General features: G+C 44.8%; 1 protein-coding gene across 4 annotated transcripts in view; it reads left to right on the top strand.

Moving 5' to 3' along the window:
- The first annotated feature begins 19,962 nt into the window (after positions 1–19,962).
- Positions 19,963–24,070, top strand: part of ZNF697 (zinc finger protein 697) — a 28,559-nt gene continuing 24,451 nt past the window's right edge. For all 4 annotated transcript variants that reach the window (XM_057310332.1, XM_044378618.3, XM_044378619.3 and 1 more), the window contains exon 1: positions 19,963–20,089. The gene's annotated coding sequence lies outside the window, so the exon portion shown is untranslated. The remainder of the gene's footprint in view (positions 20,090–24,070) is intronic.

Raw genomic sequence — 24,070 nt, forward strand, 5'->3', positions numbered from 1 at the left:
TCCCAACAGCGCAAGTTTTCCGTTTCTTCACATTCTTGCCAACACTTTTTCTTGCTTGAAGTTTTTTTAGGGGGGGAGGGGCAGAGGGAGAGAGAGAGAATCTTAAGCTGGCTCCATGCCCAGCACAGAGCCCAATGAGGGGCTTGATCTCATGACCCAGAGATCATGACCTGAACCAAAATCAAGAGCCAGCCGCTTAACCGACAGAGCCACCCAGACACCCCTTGCTTACAGTTTCCTAACTGCCCTTGTTACTAGCCTGGAAGAATGAAGCCCATTTTGTACAAATGCATAAATCTGGTTTCAGTTTATTAAAAAACCCAACACATTATTTTTAGGCCACATTCCCTTTCAATCTTGTCAATGCTCTAATACACCAGCCCAAGTATGCTAATACTTTGGAGACAGCTAAGTCAATGATTAATGTAAAGGGAAAAACACTTCGGCAGAATTCAAACTCCCTAGGCCAAAGGTGGTAACAGACACAGAAAGCCAAACATGCACATTTTATATATTGATCTCTAGAGTAGAGACTTATGAAATCCCCATGCCACCCCAGACTTGTTTTGTTGTCTGCAATTTGGTCCTAACAGATGCTTTCCACTTAAATTAACACAGCTGCCCCTAGAGAAATGGTCTATGAGAAAACAGTCTGCCCTTTCAAGATCAATTACAAGGAAAGCCTTGCGGCTCTTCAAGTAATACTGGCTGCAGGTCTCTAGCAGTAATCTTCCCCACTCTGAGATGTGTAGACTAAATGAAAGGTCCATATGTTATGCCATAGTAGTCAAACATCTAAAGAGATGATGTGCACTCCAGTGAAAGTGTTTGCATTGAGCCTTCCTGCAGGTGTCTTATTAAAAGACTGGCTTGGGAAGGAAAGGAAAAGTTCTTCCAAGGCCACCCTTCCATCTGCCCTTGGTTTTGTTCTCGTTTGGTTTTGCTCTTGCATTCAGACAGTGGAAGGACCTAAAGCCTTGAAAACAGGAACATGCCTTTCCTATAAGCTAACCCTTTTACAAACATATGCAGAAAGAGAATATCTCAGAGAGTCATGTGTATCTTCACAGCGAGGACTCCATTGGGCCAAATTTCAGAAAAATCTTGGTAATTGGGAGGCACAGTCCAGGGAATCTGCCAGATCTGAAAATGAAACTAAAAATTTTATGTATATTTCACATCCACCAGAATGGTCAAAATGAAACAAAACAAAACAAAAAACAAGACGGTGCAGCAAAGGATATAAAGTGACTGGAACTCTCAAACATTGTTTGGGAGAGTGTCCATTGCATGACCACTTTGGAAAACTGTTTTGAGAGCATCTTCGAAGGCTGAATGGATACATACAGGACTTATGACCTAGTAGCTCCTCTTAGGTGAATACTTAGCAGAAATCCATCATATATTTACCAAAATGCGTGTAGTAGAAAGACCATGGCAGCCCTATTCCTAAGAGCCTCAAACTGGAAAATACCCCAAATGCCCAACAGAGGCAGAATGGATAAATAAATAGTAGTATATTTGTGACCAAATTCTATACAGCAATGACAATAAATGAACCACAACTTCCACAACACAACATGAGTGAACCTTGTAAAATCCACGGACAGACAGAATTAATGTACAGTTTTAGAAGTCGGGGTAGCAGTTACCCTCAGGAGCGGGGCAGCGACTGGGAGGGGACACAAGGTGGGCTTCTGGGATGGTAATAACATTTTGTTTCTTAATCTGGATTTTGACTGCACAGATGTATTCTCTTTGGGAAAATTCACTGGGCTGTACCCCTGTGATTAGTGTGTTTTCTGTTAGTATGTGCCTTCTAATGGAAAGTTTACCTTAAAAAGAAATATAATGTAATCATAGTCTGTATGTCCCAAGCTTTCTTAGGCAGTTTTATGTAATTATAGCCCAGGGTCCCGTTCATAATAATAATTAAAATCTTGATCCTTCATGCTCGCCTCTGCTGACTAGCTGGAAGGCTTTTGTTTTTCCTCACTGTTCATTTCTCCAACTCTTTCTGAGAATTCCCCAGAAATTCTTTAGAACTTTGGTGGAATCACCAGTTTTGGTGGTCGATCCCTCTGAGATTTCCAGAAGTCAGACCATCACCTCATATATCGTCAGAGCCCCTGCTGACCCTCTCCTCTGTTGTCAACTGTCACTTTGATCACCCCTGGGTCCCGGTCTTGCCGCTGCTATCCTTCTCTGGAACGTCAGAGTCTCTCTCTCCCAGGCTTCTATGCTCTCATCTCTCTGGCCAGGACACCCACATGTCCAGTTCTTTTAGGAAGACCCACACAGCTGCACTCTGTGAGCCCTTAGATACACAACCCTAGCATGTCTACCACAGCTCTACCCTGCTAGGACTCACAGGTACCCTGGGAATGATGGGAGACTGGGAGAAGGGGTAGAAATAACTGTTCTACACAACGGCTGGAACAGCTGCTCCTTCTAACTCCAGATACTACTGCTCAGACCCCATCGTAGCCATACTTCCTTATTCCGGGTCATTTGTTCTCTAGGGGCCAGATGAGAGTCCCTACTGCTCTGCTTCCCTCAGGGTTCACCAGTTCACTAGATAACCTATATGTTTCTGAACCCTAATTATAGACATGGTTCTAGTTCCTTCCAACCAGTCGGGTAACCAACTCATCCCAATGTGCCCAAGATTTTCCCAGTTTTAGCATGGAAAGTCCCACGTCCCCAAAGCCTCCCCAGTCCTAGGCAAACCAGGATGATCGGTCATCCTACCAGCCTGGCTTCTGGGACCCAGAATGAGCTCCGCCAGAGACAGCTGGACATTCGTTTTAATTTTCCTCTGATTTTCCATGTCAGTTAAGAAGCTGATCTGCCCAGAGCAGGCACAGGACCTTTAGAGGACACTTTGGCTTATCTCTACAAGCAAGCCTATTGGCTAGACCTTGACAAGAAAATGGAGAAATTGCGAATTAGAAAAAACTTGGACCCACAGTCAACTGAAGAGTGTGTCCTAAACCTGGCAGACCCTATTCTTCCTGGCCAACATGAAACATGTCTAGCCAATTCTTAGAGTCCGAAGCTGGAGAGTCTGCTGGTTTTCCACACCAGGTCACATTCATAGAGGCAAGACTCACAGGAGGTGAGCCAGATGATCAGAAAGTGAGCCACCAATCATCACCAAAGAGAGGTGATTGCACATTGGCTGTGGACAGCTTGAGCTTTCTGGCGATCCATCAGGGAAGATCTGGGATCAGATGGAAGGCCCAAATCTTCACAATGGTTATCAACCAAGCAGAGAAACTTCTCATTCCCTTAGCTGCGGAGTAAAGTAAACAAGAGGCTGAACTGGCTAAAGCGCATTCAATTGGGAGATTCCTTGTCATTAGACAAAGCTAAAGATTAATAAAACAGTAACTAGCACATTGTTCTCAGATAACACTTTGGGAGCGTGTTGATTTTAAGCAGTGATCCTTAAACACACCCAGGTGAGGAACAGCCTGAAGTCAAAGTACTCTTCAGCAAAACCAAAAACAACAAAACAGTGAAAAACCACCCTGTCCCTATAAAACATAAAATACTGCTATATTAAATATTTGTTCCTGGAATACTTTTGTGCTGATACTAGATTCTAGTATAAGTGAAAGATAAACAGTTATGGATAGAATTGAGAATTTTCCCATTAATTTTTTTCTGGGGAAATGACACCATTTGGTTTCAAGTCAGTTCAAAAAACCTTCCTGTTTATGGAAAAAGTAGGATCTAAATTTGAGAACCACTGCTTTAAGGAACAAGCAAGACTCTTAGGATTTGTACTCAACTTGCTTCAGTCCTGTTTTCTTTTTCCCTTTCTTTTTTTTTTTTTCCAGACCTGTTTTCTTAAGTTAAACATTTCCTATCACAATCTTGGTTTTGCTTTTCATTTACCTTGCAAATCCTGTTATTCAAATAGTTCAAAGATGAATCAGATGCGCAATTTATTGAGATTTTTTTGTAGGGAACAAGAGCTGGTTTTTCTCCCTTTAACATGGTCCTGCTTACTTCTTGCCCCTTGTGCTTCTAGTTCTCTCCTGGGTGACTTCCTAATACTCGGGAGTGACCGTATATTCTCTGCAATGCAGGGACTTGGTCCCGTAGTCAACAAACCTCACTCAGCAACTAAGGAAGTGACTTATCGTCAAGGAGGGAAGGAGATAATGAGCCAGCGGCAAATGAGTGTCTCTTGACTCCAACTGATGACTTAGGTAAAGAACCACAAGGTCATCCCTGTGGTGTAGTTGGGCTTATCAGTTGGAAGTCTCCTTAACCTAGAGCATATCAAGCTCAGAACTCTTTCGCAGTGCGATGGGTTTCAGTGAGGTGGACTGATGGTTTTTTTACTGTAGTGTAATTTGTCACAGTGTTGGCAGTTGGCACAACTGTGGGGGTGGGCAAATCTCCCACTATGTGCTCTGGTAAGCGTTCTCTGGGTCCATCCCTACCACCCAACCTTTCTCTCTACTGTTTCATCTCATGGAATGTGACATTAGCCCAGTCATTAACCGCTACTTTTTCAGTTTCCTCTGAAACAGAATCATACCACAACACAGTTGCTGATCAAATGAGGTCATATGTGCGGGAATGTGTAAAGAGTAGACAGCTTACAAGGTACCTTGTTTAATCCTAGTTGGAGTAGTCAAACAGAATCCACCAAGTTCTGTAAATCTCCATTAGGGGGCACCCGTTCATTCCAAATTCTCCGTGCAGTTCTATTCCAAATTCGGCAGGTGGAATTCACGCACTCTTTTCTTAGCCTTGAGTGGCAAGAGAAGGGAGGATACTGTCTCATGCCCTCTTAGCCTAGAGATTGGACATGGCTATCATTTAAGATTAGGAACCAGAAAGATCCCTTTCCTTTAGTCTCTTAGCAAATAACATCCTAAATAATCTATTAGCTTTGAAGTCCATTTTTATGGGAAAATATTTTGGTCAGCATTGCAGAAAAAGAAGTGATAAAGAATATATGCATATGTATTAACTACAACAGAGTGTGGAAATGGGGGGCCAAGACACTTTGGGGGGCAAAAGTAATAGCCGGATGTGGGAACAGTTATTTAAAATCTACCTTGTTCTAGATGTTTTTCAGATATTATTTCACTTAATCCTCAATAACAGGGGCTAGCAAACCATGACCCACAGACCCACGCATTGTATTTGACTGACTGGCTGTTTTTGTAAGTACAATTTTACTGGAACATGGCCACGCTCATTTGTCTACGTATTGCTATGTGCCTTCACCAGACAATAGCAGTGAGCACATGGCTTTTATTGTCTCAAGGATTTACAATCTGGCTCATAACAGGAAGGATTTGCTGACTCCTGCTCTAGAGCCAAGTGAGATGGGAACTACTTGCATTTCACTGATGAATAAATGGAAACTCAGAAAAATTAAGTAACTAGCCAAAGTCATACTGCTAGTAAATGGCACACCTAGACTTTGACTGAGAGGCAACCTTCTCTCCAAATTCCTTGCTTTGTCTGCCCTAAGTGTACAATAACCTCCCAGTTTATCAAGTGCCCTCATAGGCTTGGTGTTTTATCTTGTGGATCTCATATCTTATAATGAACCCAAACTACTTTGCATTGTTTTGGGAATCTGCACAATCTAATTTCAGCTTGCCTTTCCTGTCTCCCTCCTGCTCCTACCCTGGTGAGTGGAGCGAGAGTGGAACAGGGGCTTCCACTGCTCCCAAACACACCTGTCGCTTCCTCACTCCATGCCTCCGTTTTTTGATTCCATTGCCTCCAGGTAAATACCCTCCCTCGCTCTTCAGATCCTGTCTCCAAGAATCCTGCCTGGACTGTACATTCAGAAGTGATCTCTCCCTCCTCCATCTTGGAAAGCAGTTCTCCTTCCTGTTGACTTGGTGTTCATTGTAGGTTGCCTTGGACGATCTTTTAGATATGCTCATCTTATCTTCTAAAGGAGTTTGTAAACTTCCTGGGCATGAGGACTGTCCACACCCAGGTAGACCGTGTCATCCATGTTACTACTACATAATGGCAGGTCCATTTGACTGATGAGTATTCTTGCATGGAAACAAACTCTGTTCACCCTTCTACACAACTCAGCATGCAACTGAAAGCACAAATGGTGGTCCATCTGGATGTGGGGCATAACATGTGATCAAAGGAAGAAAACTAGGGAAAATTTGCAAAGAAATAAGCATCCTTCCCTTATTTTTAAAATCTGGGACTTCATTATTAGATTTCCCTTCAGGTGCCTTTCTGAGGACAACAGAGTGATTAGCAGCCTGAGATCTGGAGTCAGACCTGGATTTGACATCTAACCGTATTACTTACCAGTTCTCTGACCTTGAGCAAGTTACTGAGCCTCTCTGAGCTTCCGTGTCCTCACATTTACAATAGAAAAAAAATAGTCATGCCTAACTGGTTTGTTGTGAGGAGTAAATGAGGAGATACATTTAAAGCTACATTTAAAGATCATCTTAGCTCAGTCTCTGGCACATATGAAGCTCTTAATCATCAGCCATTATTTTCCAAAGCTCTGTCCCTTAGGTGGGCACCAGATGGAAACATTTAGGACCAACTGGACCCTGTCCACCCACTGCTATGCATGAACCGTCCTCCCTGACCGTGTCAGCAACACCACAAAGTGGCCCGTGGTGATCCGAGGGGTTACCAAGAAAGCAGATGGTGAATACCCTGCCCACAGCACCTGTGTTTTAATAGAGATGCAGGAAGCAGAAAGAGATATTTCATCTCGTCCCTTTCTCTCCAAACACCATTTACAGCAGACATGTGGTTTCAAACTGGAGACAGAGTTGAGAAACAGTCATATGTCCTAGTCTGCTGGTGTAATGCCTCAGGGTCTCTTGGATAGGAAACTCTCTTTGATAACAATAGGTTCCTTCAACTGTTACCTCCAAGAGAATCCAGCAACTCATTCTTGCTCTACTGTTACCTTGGGGCTGGAGGTTAGTCCCCCCCCCCCACCTATTCCTTTCTTCCCTAGACCTCCTCAGCTATTTATCGGTCCAGAACACACCTGAGGTTTCAGATTTAAAAACTGATTCTACTGTGGGATGAGGAATTGGGTTGATGTAAGCAATATACAGATGGAGAAGTTACTGGTATTAACCATGGGCATTTAGTCCAGCCCGATTTACTGAACTCTGACTTCACAGCTCCTGTCTTTTTCCCTCTGTACTTGGTCAGACAATTTTTCAGTATGGTCCCTGGAACTATCTGGTGTTTTCTGGTGACCGTGAGGTTTTATCCCTGGCTTCTAGTGAAGACTGAATTCTCTATGTAGCTGTCTAAATTCTTAGAATAGTTATTCCCCTGGTTTCTGTGCCTTCAAAACCTTTCACATAATCTTTAACTTTGAGACGCCAGCCTGGCACACACCCTTATTCTGATTTTCCGGTGTCTTTAAATGGAGTCAACCCAAATATCCCAACAGATGTACTTCAGGGCACAATCCCAACGAACTGTCCACCTCCCAACTGGCACTGCATTCCACTCGCCCTCCAAAAAAAAAAAAAAAAAAAGCCTTGGCATAACATATAATAACTCTCCATAACTCTTTCACTTATTTTTAATGGGCATACAGATTGGTTCCTTTTTCAGCTGACCTTTTAAAGCTATTAAACTGGTTTGTTTATATTCAACAGCCAAGGCAAATGACCATGAGTAAAATCTCACAGGAAAACAAACAAACAAACAAACAAAAAAAACAAAAACGTGCACGTTTTTCTCTCTAGAGTTACAGGTTCTGTTCCAGGTAGGAGAACATGCAGGTACAATCAAAACACATCAGACACAGCCATGCTGGGAAAGAATTTCCCATTTCGTGGACTGGTGTGGGTAGTCGCTATAAATAATCATAAGTGTTAATGATTAAAGCAACTGATAAAGAGTCCATTGGTAACGATACAGTGCCTCTGGGAGCAGCCAGAAGAAACAGAAGGTCATACAGTGAATCCTGGAGTAGGAGAAGGAAACAAAGTTAGCAAAATAAGAGAGAAGAGTGTCCATGAAGTCCTGGACCAGAAAGGATTTCTGGCTGAGAGTGACGAGGAAGGTAAGCCAGGAACTAAGTGCAGCTGGAGTACTGACTATAGGACCAAGGAAAGTCTACTTTGGGAAGCAGGACCAGGAAGAGGCTGAGTGAGTTTGCGGAGGAGAGCTGAGGGCCGGCCAAGACTGACCTCCATGCTGGGAAAACATGAACTCAGCATCTGCTCTGGGCCGTGCCCGTGTGTCTACCGAGTAGTTACTCTGAGCTCTATAGAAGAGAAAGGGGAGGGCCACACTCCTCCAGGTGCTTCTGAACCTACTCTGTGCACATCGGAGCACTGGCACTCAGTGGGGGAGGCAGGTGAGTATAAGCATGAGGCGAGATTCCTGCCCCAAGAAGCTTCGAGGACAGCTGGGGAGACAGAACCAAGAACTGGCACAAAACGTCTTATGAACCAATGGAAACAGTTTAATAGAATGCAATCCATCAATAGAGGAATGGATAATGAAGATGTGGTATGTGCATGCATGATGGAATGTTACTCAGCCATAAAAAGCATGAGAGTTTCCCGTTCACAGCAACATGGATGGACCTAGAGTGTATTAGGCTCAGTGAAATATGTCAGCCAGAGAAAGACAAATACCATATAATTTCACTTATACATGGAATCTAAAAAGCAAAACAAAGCAACAGGCAAAAAAAAAAACCAGAGTCTAAAACACAGAGAACAGAGGTTGTTACCAGAGGGGAAGTGGGTGGGGTGATAGTCAAAATAGGTGAGGAGGATTAAGAGGTACAGACTTTCAGTTATAAATGAATAAGTAGCAGGGAGGAAGAGTACAACACAGGGAACATTGTCCATACTTTGTAATAGTGTTGTGTGCTGACATGGTGACAACACTTGTCACGGAGGACATCGAGTAATGTACAGAATCACCGAACCAACATGCTGTACGCCTGAAACGAATACGATATTGTATACTGATTGTATTTCAGTTTTTAAAAATCTGAATAAAATAGATGGCGAGTGCTCTGTGGAGCAGTCTATCATGACTCTGGGCATTCGGGGTGGGAAATATGGTAGTGGAAGGAGCAAAGAATTTCAAGTGAAAAACAGACTGTAGAGGTAAAAGAAGGGAGCCTCAGCCAACGAACTGAGGTCTGGAGGGCAAGTCCAGACCTTGGAACATTTGGCGTCCCTTCAAGTTCATAGTATTTAGTAGGGAGGGCTGGTGAATACTGACGATTAGTTCCATTAAGAAAAATCAAATCTCTCTTTATGCTCAAATAAAGGGATTTATTATATGTACAAACTACAGCCGACTATTTTACTTGTTTGGAACTATCTTTTGTGGCGCAGTTTCCCAGCACCAGTAACTGGAAAGCATTAGTCACTCACACTCACCAAAGGCAGAGATAACTTACTTGGATATAATTGCATAGTCTTGTTCAAGATATGTTTCCTAAAAAAATATTTTTCTTAAATCACTGTGGGAGTAGCAAGACCGCCCGCGGTATGTGAAGAGGACTTTTCATTTTTCATCTGAATACCTTATTGTTCTAATTCCTTATAAGCAGGGATGTATTCACACTTCTCTTGTATCATCTATAACCTGAGTATATTTTTTTACATTTCTTTCTATTATTTATTTATTGGCTTTGACATCCTAAAACACCGCACTTCTGCAATCTTTGTTTTCTCTTCAGTTTTCATTTCCAATTACATGGCTCCATGGGAGATATAATGAAGGGATTAAAATTTATCCTTAAAAACATCTCTCATTCTCTGTGGTTTGTCATACACTGGATTCAGAATTCAGCGGCCAGCTCCAGGTCTTCTTGGGATCGGGACAAAACTCTAGTTACACCAAGAAACATGCATGTATGTATCAGAAAAATCTCAACTACGGTACATCCACAGACCTGGGAGAGTTCTTGTATTTTTATCCAAGGACACTTACATCTTGAGTGAGAATAGAAACAGTTTACATTTCATCACTTGTGTTGAGAGTGTTGGTGGAAATCTGAGTTAATCAATTAACATTAATCTGATTGATTCCCAGGTACTTTCAGTGCCTCAGTGGATTGCGGCCTGGGGCAGCTGACCGTGCCCTTCTGGCTCTTTGTCACGGTGCTCATGTCACTGAAACTCTAAAGCTCCGTTTCCTCATCTGCATGGAGATCAGTATCTACGGAGTCTGCCTCATAGGGTCACTTGAAGCTCAGATGAGATAATGAATGTGAAAACTTTTTTGTAAATTGGACAATGGTGGCTTTTTCTAGGCTGTTATCTCATGAGAGGGAGAGAATGTTCGATTGCTCAAGGAATAGTCCAGTGAGAATCCCGACTTATAGAACTAGTTGGCTTCTCATCAAACACTCCTCTTGAACCCATGGTTCAGGAGATATAAGTGAGTGGAGTTCTGCTGGAAAGAGCGATGACCTGGACTAGGGAGGTGATTCTGGGTCAAGTCCCCCGCACTGCACTACAAGGAGTTGTATGAATGTGGGTAAATCGCTTAATCTCTTTAGTTTCTTTATCTGTAAGATGAGATGTTTGGACAAAAAGCTTTATATATTCCACAAATATGAAAACCATGGTTTCAGACTTCTCAGATACTCAGGATTTGCTGAAGTATGCATCATGCAAGCTCATGGAGCTGTTTTCTTCCCTGAGGTGTCCTCTGGTGTCATACACTAGGCCTGACGTATAGTAGGTGCTCAATAATACATGGTAAATTTAAGAATGATGGTTCAGTCATAATAGTAACTGACTTGTGGGGGTAATTTTTTATCGATTTTAATGCAATTCTATTCCTTTCAACAAAGATGAACAATTAAACATGTAACTCCATTTAGTTAATAAATACTTTTCTAAGACATTAAACGAACCCACAAATCCAAAAAAATGATTCTAATTTTGGCTTGGGAAAAAAGTCATCATGTCTTGAAAGGGATATAATGTTTAGACTCAGAATTTTCTGGAACTTAGTTCCATTGTCTTGTCTACGTGCTTTCTTCTAGCACTAAATGTTAAGATCTAAATCAGCCAACTTAACTTCTATTCCTCCCCACCCCCACCATCACTCCCTCATCCGGGCCTCATTTGGCCTTCCAGGATGCTGTGCAATGGGTGGCAAGCTGTTTCTGGGCTCGGAGACTTTGCTTTGACCCAGAATCACCTCCCTCCTTTCCTCTGTTACCAGGCTAATTCCTATTGCCCCTTTCAGGCTTGGCTTGAAAGTGTTCCAGAAGATGGCTCCAGATCCCTAAGACTGGGTTAGGTGCCAGTAGTACCCTGAATGTTTCTCTAATGCAACGTGTTTGCCTCATGTTGTTTATCACACTAGATTGTCATTAGGCTGTTAAAGTGAAGGGGATAAGTCACAGACACTGGAGCTATGCTGCTGGGCTTCCAAGCCCACTAGTCGGGTAAGATGGCAGGGATGTCTCATACAACCTGCCTCAGAGGGTTGTCCAGAGAATTAAATGATTGACAGATTCCTGTGTGGAAGAACACAGCTTGGCACACAGTATCATATAATGTTTGCTGATTCTGGTGTTAAATATTATTATCTGTTTGGTCAACTCAAGCCTGTAAGCTCCTTCAGAGTAGAAACCATATTTTATTTACTGTGGTATCCCAGCACCATAAATGCTCTGTAAATATTTGTTGAATAAATGGATTTTTCTTTTCTGTTTCATTGAAGCCATATTAGGGGACACTGTTGCTTGACTGGAGATGATAAACCTAGTGATAAAGCCACAAGGATCAAAGAGAAAAGATGATGAGTGGGTGGGGGGTACTAGCCCGGTCGGCTGAAGGCTTAATGCAATCTTATTCAGCACAGGGCGAAGTTTTGGTAACACAATTTAAAAAGCTGTGACTAGTGGTAAAGGGCAGGAAAATGAGCATGACAACGGAAGTGATCATTGCTGTTGAGTGTAGACACAAAGAAAATAAAGCAGTTTAACCCCACTTCCTCATTCAACCTATGAGGGCTGAGCCATGTTCTTTCCAGTCTGTCTACCCTTAGAGATGCTTTCTTTTCCGGTCTGTCTCATTACCCCAGTGCTGCGTCCACGGTCCACACTCTTCCATGTGGCTCACAGTGTTATTCAGGACCTGGGCCCACGCCTAATTCTCTAGCCTCTGTCAACCTGCAGGACCATCCTGCCCCAACCCCTCCGCTAAGGCACCTTGGTCTTTGTCCTCGCTGGGAGTGCCCAAAAAACCTACTTCTCTTCTCCAAGACTCAGCTTGGTGTCACTGCTGGGAAAGCAACCCCTGACAAGCGCAGTTTCTTCTGTGCCCCGGTTGCTTGCCACGTAAGCCCAGTCACAGAGTTATCTCCCGTGTGGTTATTGTTCTTTTACCAGATTGCCACCAGGCCCTGTGGCTGTCACTGTGGTGTCCCCAGGGCTTAGCGCTGTGCACAAAGGGTGCAGGCATACACTAACACCGGAATGGATGCGTACATGGGTGGAGGGCTGCTGGGTGGACTTTCCCGGCTCTGCCCTTCACACTCCCACACCGAATGTTCTCATTCTTCTTGCCTCGTGGGCTTAAATTCAGCCTCTGAGGCTTACTTCTGAATAACCTTGGGTTAATGTAGCCTCTCAGAGCCTCCTTATTTGTGAAAAAGAGACTATGAATGCTAAATAAATAGATGGTTCCTGGTTTATAGTGAATTCCATGAAGATGATCATATCATCTGCAAATAACAGCTTTGCTTCTTGTTCTTTAATGTTTATACTTTTGATTTTTCTTGTCATGTGGGGTAAGCATAGATTTCCAGTACCACCTTGAAGAGTAACAGTGATACTAGGTTCTTATCTGGCTTCTAATCTTATGGAGGGGGCATCTAAAGTTTCTCCATTAAATCAGATACAGATTTGTTCTAAAAACTTAGTGAACTAAGCATCTTTCTAGTTTCTGGAGTACAGAGATGACTAAAAGCTATACGTTGGCCTATATTAACCAAATTTTCCCCAATGCTCACAGTTTATTTTCCTCCTCTCCCCATCCTTGAGGGATAAGAGGTTCTAGGCTATTTGGAGCCCAGCAAGGAAACAAAGTCTTGTGCTCAAACTAGGGGAAACATTAGTAGGAGGCAGATATCCAGAGCCAGCCTTCAGCCAAGTTAATCCCAGCAAAAAATCCCCTTCTCCTCCCTCTACTTCCTTTGATCAGGTGGAAAATACTCTCACTTATCCCATCCCCACATTCTGCTCTAGGAAATAAGATAGTCTTTGATATCTACATATTTTATACTTTAATGAAATCTTCATTTTTATACATTATACTTTAGTAAAAACTTTCCTTTAAAAGTGTGGATCTAAGAGAAGTTGCCCACAGTGAACATTAATGCTCCTTACAAGTGCTTAAAAAATATTTCTTTATTAAATGCATTCACCAAGTACCTTTTGAGTTCCCGCTGTAAGAGCTGAGCACTTTGCTGGACTGTTGGAACAAAACTATGAATCAGAGACACACAGACCACACTCACGGAGTTTCCATGCTAGCTGCAGGAGAGAGACAAAACACAGGAAAACAAAGTTTATTAAAGTGTTTCAAACATGAGGAAAACAAAGGACTGAGAGAAAGACAGGGAGTCTACTTTAGATAGAGTGGTCTGAGCAGGTCTCTATAAGGAGAGGACAGTTAGGTTTAGAGTGGGAAGTAACTATCCACAAAAAAATTGCGACTGACAGTGGTGAGCCAGCTCTCGGCAGAGGAGGAAGAAAGGTCCGGACGTGCAAACACAAGTTTTAGGGCTTAAGAAGAAGCAGCTAAATGCCACCAGAAAACAAAACAAAAGAACAACAACAGCAGCAGCAAAATGAAGCTGTATGTTACCTATTAATAAACAAACCAAATTACACAATAGCTGTAAGGGTTGAAAATCTTTTGTTGTTGTTGTTATTTTTAGCAAATATACCAATACAAGGATGAGAACATGTCTGATCTCTTCCAAGTCAGGCACTGACTGATCCTTGCCTTCTGTGTCATTTCAACCCTAGAAGGCGGTCAGTTTTCCACACACAGTCCTAACCAGCCTGGGTTATGAAATTAGAGAGCCGGCACAGGTGTTTACCGAGGAAAAAAACAGTTCACTGATATGCTGTCTAGGTGAGCCCATTCTTGCCTCCTGCTCCCCTCCCTCTTTCCTGAGTATTTCCTTCCTTCCTTCCTTCCTTCCTTCCTTCCTTCCTTCCTTCCTTCCTTCCTTCCTTCCTTCCTTCCTTCTTTCCTTCCTTCCTTCCTTCCTTCCATTTTCTCTTTCTTTCTTTCTTTCTTTCTTTCTTTCTTTCTTTCTTCTTTTTCTTTCTTCTTTCTGAAAGATTTTATTTTTATTTATTTGACAGAGAGAGAGAGAAAGCACAAGCAGGGGAAGCAGGCAGAGGGAGAGGAAGAAGCAGGCTCACCAAGCAGGGAGTCTGATGCCAGGCTCGATCCCAGGACCCCGGGATCATGACCTGAGCTGAAGACAGACGCTTAACGACTGAGCCACCCAGGCGCCCCTTTCCTGAGTATTTTCATCACGAGAAACACCAAAAAACATTCTCGGAAGAGTTTAGTTAGAACTATTTCTGTTGAAGTGGGTAGACGTCCAATTCAATTAGATAAATAAATAAACACAGTTCTGGTTAAGGACATTTAATCGTTCATAAAACTGACAAGTACAAGGATAGGTTGAACTGAAGATCTCAAATAAACTTCTCTTTCTCTGTCTTTCCCTTTTCTCCACTCTTTTCTGTTTTGATGCCACATTCGGGCTCCAGCCTCCAGCCTCCAGCATCTTCAGATTTATGTGGTCTTTCCAATTATCAGCTCCAATAGAGAAAGAGGGCTTCTTGAACCTTAGCTTCTGGGTCAGTTGCCCATTCTGAACCCATCACTGGTCTGTGGGAGTGCTGATTGGCCCTCTGGGTAACAGACCTAGCCCTGAAGCTGCAGGACAAAGAGGTAGAGGTGGGGAAGGTGAAAGGCTCTTCCAGACAAGACTAAAGTTGAGAGATGGATAGTTCCTCTGAAGGAAAATTAGGGCATTTATTATAAGAAGGGAAATGTAAGCTGAGCCAGCCAAAAATAATAGCTGTGCCCTATAGTCCATCAACTGGCTTCCTTTCTTCTGCACACATGATTTAAAAAATGTCACCACTTAGTAGCATATAATGATTCTATGCATGCATGAAAATGTACCCACCCACACTCCAAAGGGAGAGAACTTTACTTTGGGTCTAGTTCCTAGTCCCTGACCTTTGAGTGATTGCTGCTCTTTCTGGTAGCTCATGGCGAAACTACAAATCTGATGATTCCCCACACAGTCCGTGTAAAGTGATAGAAGGAAAAATAGGGCAACTCCTACTTGAAAGCAAAGCAAAGGGAAGGGAAAATAATAAGCAACACAGCTATCGTGTAGGATGCATTCCACTCTAATTAGAAATAGCAACAATTACCTGCCGCGAAAAGAATGGAGTTGTTGGGCCCATGGAGCTGTCCCCACTTTAACTCTTGAGAAGGGGAGTTCTTATTGATTATTTTCATTGGCGACCAGAGCTGCAAGGGGAATTGGGGAGGATTTCTGTTCTCAGGACCGAACTGCTTTAGCCACCCACTCGCTACAGTAGCTCAGGAGTGCTGGAGTTCCTCTACACTCTAGACCCTGGCCCGTAGCGGTCTGTCTTTTAAGGAAAAACCTTAGGGTTGATTCACTTTCCAGTCTTCGGTCTAATGGCCACCATCTTGACCTCTGCCTAGGGGCAACTGGAAACAATTAGCTGGGATTGAGGAGGACTGACACCTTGGCCTCTTGATGCGAGGCTGTATTCTAGTGGTGAGCTCTTTTAATTAGGGTGACCTGCTTTAGAGCTGTCATTCAGGTGTAATTATTAATAGCACCCCTCCCCACACTCCAAATTGTCCCATTTTTGATGATAAATTATATGGTCACCCTACTTAAAATGGGGTTAATTCTTCCCTTCCTCAGGCACAGCAGGGGGAAGTTTGGTGCAGACCCTAGAGACAGTTTTTCCATGATGAGTTTTTTTTTTTACCTTCTTGCCTTTGCTGTTACTCTGGAAAGGGCAGAGAATTTCCTTTTTCCAACTTGGCATGGCTCAATATATCCGACTCTTGACCATTTGGGTTTGCTGGCTAGAGTCAGAAAGAGCATCTTTTAGCCGGGCTGTAATTTCTTCCTCCCTGCTTCTGCGGAGGCCAGTTTCAACATTAGCATGTCTTTTTCTTTAGAATATTTATAAACAGTGCAAGCAGTCCAAACCTTCTAAAATCCTGACATTTGTCAATCAAGACCTCCAAAATTTCACTGTTGAAATGCTGGAAACTGGAGACCTTTCGTTCAGTGTTTCGACGACCATATCACAAGGATTTCCAATTCCCTAGCCTGGTACAGAGGGATCCTTTTACCTCTCACCCTTCCTCAACTTAGCTAGTTGCACATTGAAGGATCTGCACTGCAACACCCCATACTCAGCTGTAGAGAACTGTCTTGGCTGCAAGAGATGGAACTTAACTCAAAATAGATTAAGCCCAAAAGGGAATGTTCTGGCTCATCTAACAAAAAATCTAGGGTTACCTTGGCTTCAGGAGTGATCGAACAATATCATAAGGATTTGCTTGTGCATGCGTTCTCAATCTCGGTCTCTGTCTCTATCTTGCACACGCGCCCACGTTTCTCAGCTCTACTTCCTCCAGTAGCTTATCCTTGGTACAGCAATGGAACAAAGTAGTTGGCAGGTGTTGATTATGTACCCACCACTGAAGCAGAGCCCCTTTCTAAACGGTAAGGACTAAGGTGGAAAGGGGATTGTTTCCCCAAAGGTGCTGTTACCAAAAAAGGTGGGAGGATGGATGCTTGTGAGGGTAAGGAAACAACAGATGTCCACCTTATGCTTGAAAGCTTAAAACATGTAGGCAAATCTCTCCAGGTTCAATTCCCACTTTGAAAACTGAGGATGAGTATAGTTACATTCTCTATCTCACAGTGAAGGGGAAGAAAAGGCAAGGGTAAAATATTCGCTTCGTTTTTAAAAAGGATTTTAGTTATTTATTTGACAGAGAAAGAGAGAGAGAGAGAGATTGAGCAAGCACAAGCAGGGGCCAGGGCAGAGGGAGAGGGAGAAGCAGACTCCCTGCTGAGCAGGGGGCCTGATGTAGGGCTGGATCCCAGAGCCCTGGGATCATGACCTGAGCCAAAGGCAGCAGCTTAACCAACCGAGCCATTCAGGCACCCAAATATTTGCTTAATTAAATAATTACACCCACAGGCTGAAAAGTTTAGACTTTTCTGAAGTTGCCGTGTGCCTTTGGAACCTGTTGTAGAACTGGAAAACTTGACCTCCATCTTGTAACATCGGGGAGCCCTTGTTTCCCTCCCCTCATTCCCTACTACCTCCCCTGAGGACTTGAAGGGCGGGGAGGATGCATGACGAGGGAGAAAGGAATGTCATTTCTGTCTGGTCTCAGACTTTGCCTATATTAGCTGGGAAAGTGCAATTTATTAATGTCGATCTCAACATCTTCACCAATGATATGTAACAGGAATTCGTTAATTCAACAAGTATTTGCTGAATGCCTGATCTCTTCTTTCTCCCTCCACTGTCATCACCCTCTGCTCTCTCCTAGACCTTTCCCATCAGCTTTTCAACATCCCCAAGGAGCTCTCATCTTAAAAACTAAACAAATAAAAAGCCACAAACAGAAATCGTCTTCCCCTTAGACCCTACTTCCTTCCCAGTTACCACCCCTTCACAACCAAATTTCACACACTGAGTGTCCCTATGTATTATTTGCACTTTCTGGCCTCTCTTGCTACTTCCTCCAGCCATTGCTGTCCCACTCCTGATCTTGCTGGAACAAAAGGGTTTATGGAAAGAGCACTACCCTCTGAGAACACAAACATCTGGGGATGGCTTTGTTATAGCACTTAAATATCATGTGGTAATTGTCTGTGTGATGTCAGCTGGAGTATGAACTTCTTCTTTTTTTTTTCTAAGTAGGCTCCCTGCTTAGCATGGAGCCCAGGAGTATGAATTTCTTGAGGGTAAAGACAGAGCTTACTCAGTAAATGTCTTACAGTGGAATGTTAACATGTGTCTACTCTGGGCATGGTGACTAACATGTAGTAAGTGCTAAATAGATCTCTACTGAAGTCACCAGTTAACCTCGGTTGGCAACAAAACAGAGGGACAGGTTTGGTATGGGATGGAGACGAGTGAAATTTTAGGTATCTTGAGCTAACTTAGAAATGTAGGAGGAGAATGAGGAGAGTGTGCTATATTAGAAGGAAGGCAGAAAATAGCTTCACTGAGGGCGTAGCAGGCAGTGTTAAATGCTACAGGCAAATGTTCATCTTTTCAAACTGAACACTACAAGAGGTCGCTGCATTTGCCAAATGATTGTCAATTATATATATATATTTTTTTCTTTTTTTTTTCTTTTTTCTTGGTGGTGGTGGAGGAGGGAAGTTTCGCTAGGATGTTACCAGACTGCAAGTCCTTAGGAAGAAGTAATTTGTAGGGTCCGGCAAATGCAAGGATCACAGCACAATTAATTTAGGTGGACAGTCAACAGGGTGATATGCAACAGGAACTTTGGGGAGGTAGGTGATCGTATCTGTAGGCTTCTCACCACTGCTACGCCTTAAATGGATCCAGCCCATCTTATCTCCATGGTTAAGTATCTGGAGAGAAAGAACTACAGCAGCAAAGTGGATGCACTTTTCTTAAATGTACACTGAATCCCTCATGCAATTGTTCTAATTCACCTGCATTTGAAATGTGAGAGGCCAAGTGGATACAGGACCTTCTCTCTGATTACTTTTCAAACACATTTCAGAGCATGCTGGAATTCTTCCTTTCCTAGCTCTGTTCATTACATTCTGATCACTCTCCTTAGGAGAGAGCACTGCTTTTCCTCATTAAGTCTCCATGTGGCCCTTTCTTGATTTTTCCCACGAGGGTCCTGGATATGCAGTTCCAGAATTAGACAGGAATTTGTGGAGGATGTTGAAGACTCTTGATAGGCTGGGTTGGAAGTGGAGTTCTCTCTTACAGCCAATGCCCTCCGTCCCTTAACTCCCAATACAGATGGCCATACAGTGGCCATCGCGTCTGTTTGTAGGGACGATGAAACCGAATTCTAAAGGTGAACGACAGAAAGATAAGCAGAAATTCCAGCATGCTCCTAAGCAGCACATGGGGTTTTTTTTTTTTTTTTTACACGTGTCTTGGAGTTAATTCATATAATTTGTTTTCAATCTCTTAATTACTTTCCTTGAAAAGATGCCTGGGACAAGGCCAACATCGGAGAGAGCAATGCCACCGGGTCAGGATCTGGAAAGGATCAGCTCTTAATGGTTTTAAGGATGAAGAGCCAAGATCTTAAGGAACCTGAATTCCTGGTGAGCAGTCAAGTTCTTTAATCCGCTCCCAGCAGGATTCCGGCGGTTTAAAAAAAGACAAGGAAAAAGAAAAAGAAAATCTATTGAAAAAAACAAGTCAACTCAAAGCGAACCCACCCCAAACTTCCTCCTTTCTGAAGAAAAGGCCGCTCCCACCGCAGAGCCCTCCCGCACCCCGCGACGGTTCCGCGGCAGGCCACCAGTTGGAGGGCGGCCGCCTTGGGGTGAGCGCGGACCCGGGCGCGCGGACCGGCGCTCTGCGGGGCGGGGTGGGGCGGGGCAGGGCCCGGGCCGGGACGCCCCTGCCGCTCCCGGCCCTGGAGCGCCGAGGGAAAGAGCGAGCGCTTGTCCTCGCGTGCCGGGTCCGGGTCTGGCCGGGGAAGGCTCCCGGCCGCCCGCTGCCGTGGTGGCAGGAAGTCCCCGGGAACTACAAATCGAGGCATGCTGGGAACATTCCCCTGCTCCTCCCAGGAAATGTCCTTTGTCCAGCCCTACAGGAAGCCCCAGTGAGGAGTCAGCCGGGCAGCCAGCCAGATCAGCCAGCCAGCCCGCGGCCGCCGCAGCCGCCGCCGCCGCCGCAGCAGCAGCACAAGGGCAGACGCGCCGCGGCGCAGGGCTCTGTCCGGGGCGCGCGCTGCCCTCGCTCCTCGCCGCCGCGCAGGTAAGAGCGTGGCAGCGGCTGGGGTCACGACCGCCTGGGGCTGGGGTTGGTCGGGATCCGACCCGAGCGCGGTGGGTTTGGGCTGTGCGCCGGTGAGCGGGTGGCGGAGCTGCTGGGCGAAGTTGTGGGGCGCACACTGGACCGCTGTCCGCTCCCCCGGGGAGCAGGGGCCCCGCGCGCGTAGGGTGCTCTTGCGGCCCCCGAGCCTGGGCTGAGCTGCCTCCGGAGTCTGTGGCGAGGGGCGGGGAGCAGGCGGCTGAGACGCGAGGTCGGAGGCAGAGCTGCGAAAGCGGGTGGGACCGTCCCGCCGACCACCGAAGGGGGCATCCGAGACCCTCGGAAAAACGAAGCCCTGGGAGGAGCTTGGAAGGCAAGGAGAAGGTGAAGGGCTTTGTGTGCAGCTGCGGACAGGGACCGAATGTGCTTCCCTCCCCTTGTTTGCGCCCCCAGCCCCGCTCGAGACTGGAGGGGTGGGGGTGGGGCACTCCAAGGAGGGGCAGCGGGTCATCTTGGGTCCCTGTGAAATGTGTTCCTCCTTTGCCCTCTGCACTGCATTCTAGCCGACTCACATCAGCGGCTTGGGCTGCCATCAGACTGGGCAAATGGCACAATAAGGATGAGTGGGTGGGGAGATGGGTAGCAGCTTGTCGCCCTGGAGGGTGGCCGTTTAGCTCTGGTAGACTTCCCAACCCCAGATGTCCATGTATGCCGATGGGTGGGTAGCGGGGCAAAGCTGACACGTCCACCCAAGGATAATGCTGTGAGTGGAGGTATGGGGTGAGGCGCGTGTTGGGAGGAGAGGGCGAGTAAGAGGTTGGGGGGGTGGGCAGCGGCAATAGGGGCGCTGAGCGTACCTAAGGGCCAGTGTACATTCTGGCCAGGCTTCGAGAATCGGGTTACCACTTCCTCTGGGACTTTCCACGATTTTCCTTTTTCCTAACTGTCCCCCTCCCCCTAGTAGTGAATCACCCACCCCTTGCTACATGAGCGCTAGGCTGGATTCAATTTGGTCTTGTTGTATTCCTGCCTTTATAGCGGACCTATTTGTCCTTTACCTATGGGGTGACAAGAATACGCGGCATCCCCTCTGGCGTTATCCTCTTCGCTGGGGGACTGAGGGTGTGGTGAAGGCGGTGGGGTAATGGCTAGCAAGTTAATAGTCTTCGGGGAGCCGTGATGGATGAGTGGGCAACTTTGAACACCGCCCAAGTGTTACTACTGTATCTGAACTCACTTGTCTAAGGGCCCTCTGTTTCTCCTTTTCCCCTTCCCCTGTCTTTTTTTTTTAAATGCTGTACCCAGATGGTTACCTCCTTCTCTTAACAAGCCAATATACGGATATTAGTTAATGTGGAATATATTTTAAGAGCCAAATGGACTTTAAAAATGCCACTTGGGTGGTGAGGCAGGAGCAGCCAAGGCTCATGGTGAGGAGGATGTGGTAGGGCAAAGAGCCCTGCACCTGATATAAATGGTTTATAGGGAGAGACACGCTATGGACACTGATTTCTGTAGGAGAGGTGAAGCTTCTGAAGGTAAGGTAAGAATGGAGCAGGGGGGAAACCCAGTTGTCCGTGCTGAGGGCATGAGGATGGCAAAATAGAGGGGGAAATCTCTATCAGTTTGGAAGATGATTTCTAGTTGGAACCTTCTGGCTGTGTGTGTGTGTGTGTGTGTGTGTGTGCGTGTGCGCGCGCGTGTGTGTGTGCGCGTGCACGTGTGGGAGGTGGAGGTTGTTGTTGGGGGAAAATTTGATGTCAGAATTCCAGCTGGGCCCCAAAGAGAGTAAGATGGCACTAGAGTGAAGTGAAGTCCTAAATGGGAAGTCAGGCCACCCTTTACGTTACACACAAAGGAAAACATGGATGGCCTTCAAAAACCTCTGGGATTAAGGAGGTGAATGGAAACCAATCAGACTGAGGCAAACCAGCTGATGCAGCTGGAGTGAGGTGGTAAGGCTGACCTCACTGAAGGTTAATGACTAAGGCCGATGGAGTTGCACCACATCCCCCCCCCCCCAAAAAAAAGCTTTTTGGATTGCCTCAGAATCTACATGTTTGCCTCATTTCTAGCATCCAGTTAGGGAAAGGAGAAAGGGCAAAAATTGATGATACAGATGATAAATTAAGACAAGAAAGACCCTGCCTGCTCATGGAGAGTGGGGAACACTCCCCCACCCCCCGACACCCCCCTGCGGAAAAATTGCTGAGGTCTGGAGCTTGAAGCTACCCCAGTGCTATGTGGGCTTTTCTTTGTAGCTAAGATCTGACTTCTTTGCCTTCTTTTTTTCCTCCCCTCTCCTGAACAAGTTACTTAGCACTATGTAATATTAATGTACTCAATATCGGTACCACCTTAGTTTGGCATGCAAAACCCTTCACAGTTCTGTGCCCACCTACCTTAGTCCTCCACTAGATCCAGGGCACCCCCAAATACCTACCCATTCTTGCAGCAAACAGCTCCCCATTCCCAGACGCCACAGATAGTCTTCCACCAGTGTGTGTCTCCACCAGGCTGGATTCCATGCTTGTTAGGCATCCCTGCACTGCATCTGATTAGTTTCTGCAAATCCTAGCCTAGCTGATGTAGCACCCTTCTAGAAGTCTTCCCACACCTCCCAATCAGAATTCATCTCATCCCCATGGTACTTTGTATCCTTTGGATGACTCACATGTCTGGTCTGCCTTGTGATAGCTACATGTTAATTTTATTCCCTTCAGACTGTAAACCCCTTGAGGGCAATGGCTCTCTCTCCCGGGTGCTTTATATCTAGCAGTGCAGAACAGATGTTTATTTGAAATGCATAGGTAAATGAGGAATGAGTGAAAGAATGCATATGTCTTAATTTATCTCTTTCCTTTTCTACAAAAAAAGGGATGGGGCCTTTCTCATAGACCTGTGAGGATTCCTTGCAATTGTGAATCGAAAGCATCTGGTGCATGCTAGTCTGGTGCTTTTCCTTGTGCTCCTGGATTAAGAGGCCCTAAAACGATCTATCACAGTGTCTAGTACAAAGCATTCATTAAAAGTTTGTTGAATAAGGGTTCATATCTCTTCTGGTCTCGACCACCTCCACCCCTTCCTCACCCCAGCTTGGGATGTTTGCTGGATTTTATTTGTTCGCTTGTTTTTATTGCCGTTGCTGTGACAGTGAAACATAATAAAAATGAAAACAACTCCAAAAAAAAAAAAAAAAAAAAAAGTTTGTTGAATAGGTTCTTTGCCAGCCTACATTTTCAAACTTACAGACAGGGTACAGAATGGGTTAATCCCAGGTGGATAATTAGTGACTTTTTGCCTGGCTGACGAACTGAAGGAGGTGACTGTTCCCTCTCAGTTGTGAAGGTGAGATGTATTTTCTAGGAAGCAGCATCACAAAGGCCATCCTGGTATTTTTCAGTGAAACCACTGACATCTGTTGTGTTGCTTTGATTTTTTTATAGCCCAAGCCATCTCCCGGGATTAAAACATTGTATATAAAAGTGCAAGGCAGATAAGACTCTCAGATTTTCCCCAAAGATGCTGCCATTTTGTAGTCCCTCACTTAACCCTACCGGACAGCTTTTCGTGCTTCTTTTTTTTCACGTGATGATAGTAACAGTTAACGTTTATTGAACATCTGTGTATCGACTGTTGAACTAGGTAATTTCCATACATTGCCCCGACTTACGTATTATTATCTCCATTCAAAAATTGAGGAAATGGGGACTCAGAGGAAAGTTAAGAAACTTGCTTCAAGTCCCAGATTCTGATCCAGAGATAGCCTGGAATTGGGTCTGTTGACTCCCTGTCCTATTCAGAATGGGTGGATCTTTGCTTACCCTGGGAGAAAATTGCCAGGTCTCTCTTCTTCTTTCTCCAAGATCCGTCACTTTCCAGATTTCCTACCAGGAGCACTGTTGGGTTTCTAAAGTCATCCTAGTGGATCTCGTTCTGAGAGGTACTGCTTTTTGATAAATTCATTATTCTTATGACTTTAAA

This window comes from Ursus arctos, unplaced genomic scaffold (genome assembly GCF_023065955.2).
Source record: "Ursus arctos isolate Adak ecotype North America unplaced genomic scaffold, UrsArc2.0 scaffold_12, whole genome shotgun sequence".
Taxonomy (NCBI): Eukaryota; Metazoa; Chordata; class Mammalia; order Carnivora; family Ursidae; genus Ursus; species Ursus arctos.